The following is a 10,030-nucleotide window of genomic DNA, read 5'->3' as shown; positions in this document are numbered from 1 at the left end:
CTTGAAGTGCTATATGTCACAGAAGTAGCCAAGTTTCTTTGTCAATTGCCCTTTGAGTCTTTTGTCATTTGCAGATAGTTGCTGCTTTACTCTGATACGTTTTGCTTTTGCAAATATGTTGTGTCCTCAGAGAATTTCATGGAAAGGCTAAGGACACAAGATTCTAAAATACAGGTTTCTGATAAACTTTCAGATTGTACAAGTGAACTGGGTAGGAAATTACAGAAATCTAACAGAGAAACTGATGACCTTATAAATCTGCTAATAGAAGAGTCAGATCCAGAATTGATTATACAGGACTGTTTGAACTGATGAGAATGATTATAATTTTTTATGATTTTTGTATGAAATATTGTTGACTTTGATGTTTTATTTTCTAAGATTTAAGGAAATCTTTTTCTCTTATGCTAACTATCACTTATAGCAATATGGTAAATTATATTTTTGTAAACAAAATTGAAACTTTTATGTTTTTCTCCCTAACTGAGCCCCCCAGAATTTGGAAACTCTTAGTAAGTATTGTTATTTTCATGGCAATATAGTTATTTGCATAACTTCAATAAGAATTTCTTCTCCTTATAAGAGGATACAATTGGAAACATTGGTTTTCTTATCAAAGCTTTGAATGGAATGTCATATTTGAGAGAAACAGGCATAGACTTGGATATGATTGGACAGCTTTTGAGAAACAAACATTGGACTTTATGGAATAAAGCCACTTGGAAATATTGGCCTGGTACCTTGTTTCCTAGCAACCTTATGGCTAAGGAAGGAAAGTCACTTATCTGGCAGGTGCAAGGAATCTCAATATTTTGAGGGAACTCAAGAGAAGAGAGGAATTCACTCAAATCTAAGATATTTCAGGCAAGGCCTGATGACAAATCCTTTTCTTGGCTTTCCTGGTCTTAAGAGGCCTTTAACATTCAATCTGAGATTCCTTATAGAAAGTTCCAGCAAAGCAGATTTAAAAGAGCCTATATAGTCAATAGATATTCTTGCCGTACTTATGTAAATAACTGGACCAATGTTATTGAAACTAAACTTATTTTGCAAACCAATTAGTCTTAAATGGCCTTCTTTGGCAAAAATGAGGGTGATTTTAGAGAGAAAAAATTATGTTTTAGTAAAAAACTATAATGCACATGTGTGGATATTAGATCCTAGTTCTATTGTCTTTGAGATTTTTCTACCTGTGAACTTGACTGGATCCTGAATTCTTCTAGTCTCAGAAATATCTGGCTTCAAATGTCTAAACTAACATTTTCAATTTTTTCCCCTCATTTTCATTTGGAATCATTGAGAACTGAAGCTGTTCTTTTTCCTGAAGCCTTGCAAACTGAAGCTGAACAACTCGATATAAACTTATTCATGCTTGTTGCTGTGTAAGCTGTGAGCCACTCAGAAAGATACTTGAATGCCTGATGACATCATCAGAGACATCTCAAGCTGCAAAAGATGCTTCAACCCTGACATCTAGAAACCTTGACTGGCTGCCTATGGGCTCAGGAACTGGTTTATAATTTGCTCTGACCATTAACCTTGTTTTTCTTTTTATTTCTACAGAAATACTTCTTATTAAGTACCTGATTGCTTGCTTCCACAATATAGGTCTAATTTTGGGAACCCACCTGCATCAACACCTTCTAAAGTAAATTTAACTGGACTGAGCTACTCTCAAGACTAACGAACGTGTTCAGTGTGATGAAAGAATCTACCACTCAGCTTTTGGACTATGAAACTTCTTGAAGTTTCAAAGGACTGTGAAACTTAAAAGTTTCAAAGGCAGAATTTTGGGGGATTGGAATTGGCCACCCCAAGACATGTCTCTTTGGCATGAGGATTATTTTTGGCTGGTTACTTTTAAAAACCGCAGACACGAGAGAAACTCTGAAAAGTAGAACATGCTTACCCTTTGTTAAGAGACACTAACATTTGTAAAGGAAATCTCCATCTGTAAAGGTGTCTCCCTCTCTGTACAAGGAAGAAGGGGGATGACCTTCTCTCTAGAAACTCTTATCAATGTGGAAGGCAGGGATTTAACTTTGCATAATAACCTTACCCTTGTTTACTGTATTTGTCTGGTAACAACCAAAATTGACTCCCTCCACCCCCAACATCCTCCTTTGTCTTTAGCTGAGGATGGTATTTAAGATGAGAGTTTCTGCCATTTTGGCGAGTTACTCAGTTTTCCTGGGTCTCTCCCATGTATACATGTCATAAAGCTTTATTTGATTTTCTCCTGTTATTCTGTCTCATGTGAATTTAATTGGTAGCCTGGCCAGAAGGACCCAGAGTGGGTAGAGGAAATGTCTTTCTCTCCAACACTAGAATGCCTTGTGTGTATAACTAATAATACATAACAGTTACATAAATATTACTTAGCACATGTTTATTATACTATAATAAAATTATATTAGAAAGAAAATAAAATTCAGAGGGTGAAGAAAATAAGTATTTCTGAACATAGATATTATAGGAGAGTAAATTCAGGAGCACAGATTCAATTAATGGACTCAGCTAAATTACAGAATACAGAACTAGAATTTGGGATGTTAGTGACTCGACTTACAATCTTTAGATAATATTGATCTTATCCATGGAAAGAGAGTTAGAAGTGAGGCATATAAGATAAAATAATAACAACACACTTCTAATACTGAGTACTAGGAGATGAAAAGCAGAAACATGTAAAATTCTAGAATAAACCAATCCTAGTAAATGCCAGTCTATGAAGAGTAGATATATTAAAAAGGCAGGGAAAGTTAACAGAATTCAGAATTTCCATTCCCGTTACAGGCTTTAGTAGCCGGTCTCCTCATGGAAGGATTCCTTACCACCTGATTTTTACTTATGCAAGAAAGATGCATAGAATTTTCTGGTTAAGCATTATGAATTTAACACATGTTTATTTCTGCTCTATCTAAAACACCAAAAAAAAAAATGTAGCAATTACAAAGGATAGACTCACCATGTCAAAGAAAACTAGAGCAATGTAGAGTAGAGATGTTAACTAAATTTTGGAAACTGCAAGCCAAGTAGGCAGTTACTGCTGATTTAGGAGACCTGAATGGAGAAGACGTGCATATGAGAAGAAGGGCAGGAAAACAGGAATCCAGCAGTTCCACACCACAGGAGCCTGAGGAACAGGAGGGGTCAGTTTCTTCAACGAACATGCAAGGTGGAACAGAAAGCAAGAGAAGGGGCTGAGTTTTTAAAAAGAGCTGCTGTATCTTGTTCTGTCATCCCAACAAGCCAAATCATTCTCTCACCCCTACCTGTGCTAAGGATGAAGTGTTATTCTCTGGAAAAGTTGAACAATAGAGGATCTCATCTCAAGATACAAAGCATAGGTGAGGGGAAGAGGTAAGTAAGGTACTAACAATGGGAGGTAAGTGATAACTCATTTCCTGAACACTAAGTCCAACCAGCCTCTTCCCCCTGTTGGTACCTAGACTACTAGCATCCAAGTCTAAATCCCATCCCCACCCCCTTCCCCACTCCCCTCCCCACCCCAGCAGGAGCGGGAAATGGAAGGAAAAATCAGATCAAAAGAAAACAATCCTGCTGATACTGATAATAGGAGATACCCTCAAACATAAGAAAAGGCCTGAGTTCTCCCCTGGGTAAAACCACCCCCAAACCAGCCCCACATAGAAAGCAGAGCTCTGAAGAAATCTCAGTGCCCTACTCTTAGTAGAAACAGGAGGCCAAGGACCATCAGCCAGGTGTGGAAAGTCTAATAGAAAACATGAAAATAAAAGCATACAGAAAAAAAAGAAAATAAAGGCAATTTAAGAAGCAAAATAAACTTTTAAAAAATATTTTATTGTCCTTAAAGAAATGAGAACTATTATAACTATGGCCCAAAATCAGAATGCTAGCAAAAAATAAATCATTTCAGATAACAAAAAAAGGTTCTTAGGAAACTGAAATAAAACAGTAAAAACTAAAGATAATAGAAAGATTGGAAATAAAGTTTAAGATTATCTCCCAGAAAATAAAAGAAAAATAAAGCAAAGAAAAATAGAACAGAATATATAAGAATAAAAGAAAAAAGGCTGGGGCCAGCCCGGCACAGCGGTTAAGTTCCCACATTCTGCTTCAGCAACCCGGGGGTTGCCAGCGGGATCCTAGATGCGGACATGGCACCACTTGGCACGGCAGGTGTCCCACATATAACGTAGAGGAAGATGGGCATGGATGTTAACTCGGGGCCAGTCTTCCTTGGCAAAAAGAGAAGGATTGGCAGCAGATGTTAGCTCAGGGCTAATCTTCCTCAAAAAAATTAAAAAAAAGAAAAAAGACTTATTCAGGAAGCCTGACATTTATATTATAGGAGTTCCAGAGAAAGAAAGCAGACAAAACAGGAGGGAAAAATTATCCAAGAAATAAAACAATGAAAATTCCCCCAATTTAACTGATAGACATGGATCTCCACATTGAAAAGAGTATAAAGTGTCCAATAGAAATCAATAGAGAAACAAAACAAAATAAAAACAATTCACACCGAAGTCCATCACTGCAAAATTTTATCACCTAAGGAATAAAGGAGGATCTTGAAATTTTCAAGAGAGAGAAAACTAACACGCTAAGGACTGTGGTACCAGAAGCCGTCTCCACAGCAATGCTGAAAGCGATAAAACAAATGTAAAACTGTTTTTTAAATTCTAAGGCATTATTTGCTGCTTAAAAATTTAAGTTCAAACTATCTATCAACAGTGAAAGCAGAAAAAAATTTCCAATACACGTTGTCCCAAAAAATGTCTCCCTCAGTATATTTGCCTGAAACTGCTGGAGAATCTTCTCCAGCAAAAGGAGAATACGTAAGTTAGGAAGGTGCGATATCCCTTCCAGCTCTGTGTCAATCAGACTGCCTAGTTCCAAACAACAAAAGAGGGCTCTGGATGATGATTTAGATGAAGAGTTTGCCTGGAAGATAGGGATAATTTATAGAATCACTGCAAGGGCTAGAAAAACAAGCCACGCCACAGCACTGTCACTGGAGAGATGTGACAGCTTACATCTCTTGAGCTGTGGTGGGGGTGGGGGCGGAGCAAGCATCATCATGGGAGTCCTCCACGACAAGGACTGAAACGACAAGAACCCAAGAGCGGGACATCTACTGAAGGCTGTTGGTCAACCGGTCCAGGTTTCCCACCAGAGAAGCCAACTCCACTTTCAACCAAGTTGTGCTGAAGTTGTTCATGAGTCGCACCAACTGGCCGCCCCCGTGTCTCTCCCAGATGATCCGGAAAGTGAAGGCTTCTGACCGGGAGGACAAAACAGCTGTGCTTGTAGGGACTAAATCAGACGACGTGCGTGTCCAGGAGGTGCCGAAACTGCCAGTGTGTGCGCACTGCGCAAAGCAGCGGCGCCGGAATCGCATCCTCACCGACTGGGGCAAGATCCGCATCTCCCACCAGCTGACTCCCCCACGGGCTGTGGCACCATCCTGCTCCCTGGTCCTCACACGGGTTGGCAGGTGGCCAGGCATTTTGGCCAGGGCCGGGAACCGCACAGGCACACTAGACCCCATTGCGCTCCAAGGGCTGGAAGTTTGAGCACGCCAGAGGCCAAGGGGTTCACCGGGATTTCAAAAACTAACCCCAGATGCTGCCTTGTTATTAAAAACATTTGGGATGCAAAAAAATAAAAAATAAAAAACGAGTCACTGAGGCCTGTTTATTTTGCACACAAAACCACTGGGAATCTTGCCTGTGGACAACTCACAGATTACAATGTAGATACACATGGCTCCTGACACTTAGTGGGAAGTGAGGAGAGAAACACAACGATTGGGGCCAATCACATGATAACAGAGCTAGAGGTTCCAGCAGGGTTCCAGGTGGTAAAGTGGATTCTAGCAGTTCTGAGGAGGCCGTGAGAACACGACCAGGAGAGAGAGGGCAGTGAACCACCAAGGCCCCTACAAGTATTGGCTCGGGGCCTCGAGCTGCCCTTGTCTACAGCAAGAACCCCACATGACAAACAGTGTTATTTCCTATCAGTAGAGACAGCACTCTCTGTCCTTCCCTTCTGCATCATGAGCCAAGTTAAAGTCTGCCATGCACACGTTTCACACCTTTGGGTCCTAAATAAAAGGGTATCCGCAAAGAGAATCCGGCAGTTTCGCTACTGTGCAGTAAGTCACTCTACTTTCCAGCACTGTCCATAAGACAAAAGATTTCCCCAATCACAACAAGGCTTCAGAGGCTGAGCATACAAAACAAACAACAAACATCCTTTTTCCTTCTTATGAGATCCGTGAAGCAGTGGATTGACTGCAGGAGAGAGGAGAAGGGAATTTCCTGGAGACCAAGCGTGATATGCACGGAGCCTACAGAACAGCTAGGCAGACTGAAGCAGAAAAGGAAGGAATTAAAGTTCTGGAAGGAATTTTCCAAAGTTCCTATTCCAAAAAAAAGAATATGTTATTCGACGACTTTGACTTAGTGGAAAATGGGACCGAGAAGTGCTGAGGATTATGGGAATATTTAGGCAGAGATTATAAGAAAAGTAAGTAACAATAATAATAATAAAAAAGGGCAATTAACTTCACAAAATACAAACAAAAAAGTTGTACAAGAAAGGAAATTTGGTAACAGTGCTCGACTTGGCTCTGAATTAAACAGTATTTACATAGCCATGATGATTAGGAACTCTGAATAAGGATTCAACTTAAATGTTAAAACCTGGGTTTGTTTGATGGGAAGAGCAGACATATGTGAGAGGGACGTCAGAGTGTGAAAGGGGTTTAAGAGAGCTGAATCTTCAGTTTTCATAGTAGGAAGTCGATACACAATAACTGAAATTTAGGAAGATATTAAAAATAAGTTGTTTTGGAATTTCACTGAACACCAGAGAAAATGGCTAAAAGACTCGAAGGTGGCATCTGCGGGGGGGTGGAGGAGTGTGTGGGGAGGGGTCGATAAGAGACTGCAGTTTTACAGCTCATATGATTACTTTTTGATTTTTAAACCATTTCCAAGCACACTTTGAGAAAAAGACACACTTAATCTGTAAAAAATAAAAATCTGTAACTAGAAAGAGTACAATACTTACTCTTGGTGGCATTACATTACTTGAAAAACTGTACATCAAAATATAGCAAAAACTATAAAGATTTTTATATGTTTCGACTCAGTGATTCCATTTATGGCAATTTATCATAAGGAAACAATTCAATAAAGCAAAATGCTGCCCATTATAGCATTATCTACAGTAGCAACAAGCATAAAATAAATGTCCAACAAGAAAAGAAAACTTCTATAAACTACGGTAAACTTAAGGATGTAAAAGCATGTGTAACTATAAGCACAATCTAGAAACACAGGAAAATGTTTATGATATATAGTTAAATTAAAAAGGAAGAATATAAAATCAAAGATTCAATGTGCTACTAATATTTAAAACCAAGTTTGCATGTGGGGAAAAAAAGCCAAAAAGGATAAGTAAAGCAAAACTAAAAAGCAAAGTTAAAATAAAGTAGAAATGCAAAGAAAAACACCCAGATTGTTTAGTCATTTATAAAGACAACGTACAAACTGAGGAAAGTGTTTGCAATACTTCCTGGAAAAAGAGCTATTATCCTTATGTGAGCTTTGCTACATAGCAAAACACCCCAAATTTAGAAGTTTAAGACAAAAGTAGTTTATTTCGCTCATGACTCTGAGGACAGAATTTTGGACTGGGTGTTTGGTTCTTCTGGTTTCTGCTGGGCTCACTCATGTTGCCAGGTCTAGGATGACCTTAGCAATGATGGATCATCTCTGTGCTGTGTAGACTCTGCTCCTCCAGCAGGGTAACCAGGACTGGCTCACAGGGCAGCTAGGCAGTGTTCCAAGAAACTGAGAGAAGCATGCACGTCTTAGAGGCCTAAGCTTGGAACTGGTACAAGGTCATTTCTGCCACATTCTATTGGCCGAAACAAGTCTCAAGCCTAATCTTGGTGCAAAATGAGCAGGAAATGGACTCCAAATTTTTAAAGGAGGAGCTGAAAAGGAACAGAGGGAATGGCCAAAGGAAGGAATGAAGGAATGGGATCATTTTTGTAACCTGCCATAATTCCTAACACGTTAAAAATTTGTTTAAAAGAGAGAGAAAGCATAAAGCCAACACTTGTACATAAATTAGCTTATGGGGGGCTGGCCCAGCGGCATAGTGGTTAAGTTCTTATGCTCTGCTTCAGCAGCCCAGGGTTCACAAAATTGGATCTCAGGCATGGACCTATACACCACTCATTGGGCCATGCAGTGGCAGCATCCCACATACACAATAGAGGAAGACTGGCACAGATGTTAGCTCAGCGACAGTCTTCCTCAAGCAAAAAGAGGAAGACTGTCAAGAGATGTTAGATCAGGACCAGTCTTCCTCACCAAAAAAAAAAAAAATTCCTTGAGCTATGATCATATACCTCACCGAGAAATAAACACAAAACCAATTAAACATGAAAAATTAACATCTTAATGAGATAAACGCAAATCAAACTATGTTGACATACCATTATTTTGCTTATCAGTATAGTAAAATTCCAAAAGGTTGATAATATACTCTGTTGGTGAAGCTGTGGGGAAACAAGCACTTTCACACACTCTAGGCGAGAATGCAAAATGGTGGGGAAGAATTTGCCAATATACAGCCAAATTACATGTGCATTTATTCTTTGACCCAGAAATCTCACTTTTAAGAATCTATCCCAAAAATACAATGGCAAAAACATGGGTGAAATTATGCATCAGACTATTTATTAAAGCACAGTTTGCAATAGCTAAGGATGGGAAGCAAGCACATGTTTGTCAGTAGGGAACTGGTTGAATAAGCTATTAGAATCCACACAATGGAACACAATGCAACTGTTCAAAGGAAGAGGAGATAGATAGCTCCGTAGACAGTGTGGAGCAATCTCCAGGATTTATTATTAAGTGAAAAAAGAAAGGCATGCGAACTTTTATCTAACAAGTCATAGGACCATATGCTTGTTTGGTTTCAAAAGAGAACAAGAGGATGAACCATAAAATTAGTAAAACGTCTATCTTTGAAGGTCAGCGGACCATGGTTGGGGGACCAGTGACAGAGGTTAGACTTCTCTGAATACGTTTGCTTTGTAGATGTCTTTTGAACCACATAAATGTTTTATAATTATAAGATAAAAATATATTAAAATGAAAAACCTGTTATCCCTAAAATTCAGAAGCAAAATCAAACTTACCATACATTTAGCTGCTGTCTTACCTAACAAAGAAACATAATTTGAAATGACTAAAAACACAGTGATTTCCCTGCCCTTCCTGAGGAGATTTACCTGAAAGACAAAGAGAACTGGAGGAAAAAAAAAAAAAAACTACACACTATGGTTAAAGCAACTATTTATAAATGTTAAATATACAAAAATCAAATATATAATTATGAAATAATGAAGTTAATTAGAACTCTATAATGATAAATTAGAATTGGAAATATTATAAACTTATGGTTTACTTTCTCTTAAAAAATGATACTCATAAGTTTGTTCACTGAAAAGAGAAAAAGGCCTAGAAACAATAAACAACCATTGGTTAAAACCAACCAACCAAAGAAAGCCCTATCTTTTTTTTTTTCTGTCAAAATGCCATTTCCCACTAAAAGGAATCATTGATGCAGTGGCTAATTCCAGATTTGGAGAAGAAAACATTGAAGATCATCTTGGTCATCAGGTCATACCTGCTAGCCAGGACTCCATCAAAGACTCTGGGGTCACATCCAAAGGACGGAGGGGGAACACACTTAAAAAGCCTCTTTGTGACAAAGATGGGCAATTTGTGTATCAATAAAAATTAAAACTGCAACAGATTGATGACAATCAAGTATATTAAAATCCACAAGTTCAAAATGATATTTAAAAATATATTAGTCACTTTGGATGATGGTAGATAACTAATTTATTATTTAGAAAGTGTTAAATAAAAGGGAACAAGCAAGTGTTTAACATATCTCTCCACATAAAACAAATACTCGTTAACAAAATGCTTGACTGCTAACCTCAAAAGAGAGA

The 10,030-nt window shown here is 38.4% G+C and overlaps 1 pseudogene; it reads left to right on the top strand.

Moving 5' to 3' along the window:
- The first annotated feature begins 3,381 nt into the window (after positions 1-3,381).
- Positions 3,382-5,730, top strand: LOC103550993 (large ribosomal subunit protein eL18-like; annotated as a pseudogene).
- The last annotated feature ends 4,300 nt before the right edge of the window (positions 5,731-10,030 follow it).

This window comes from Equus przewalskii, chromosome 18 (genome assembly GCF_037783145.1).
Source record: "Equus przewalskii isolate Varuska chromosome 18, EquPr2, whole genome shotgun sequence".
NCBI classification, from domain to species: Eukaryota; Metazoa; Chordata; class Mammalia; order Perissodactyla; family Equidae; genus Equus; species Equus przewalskii.
The sequence above is the reverse complement of the archived record's forward strand: the minus strand, read 5'-3'. Positions and strand labels throughout refer to the sequence as shown.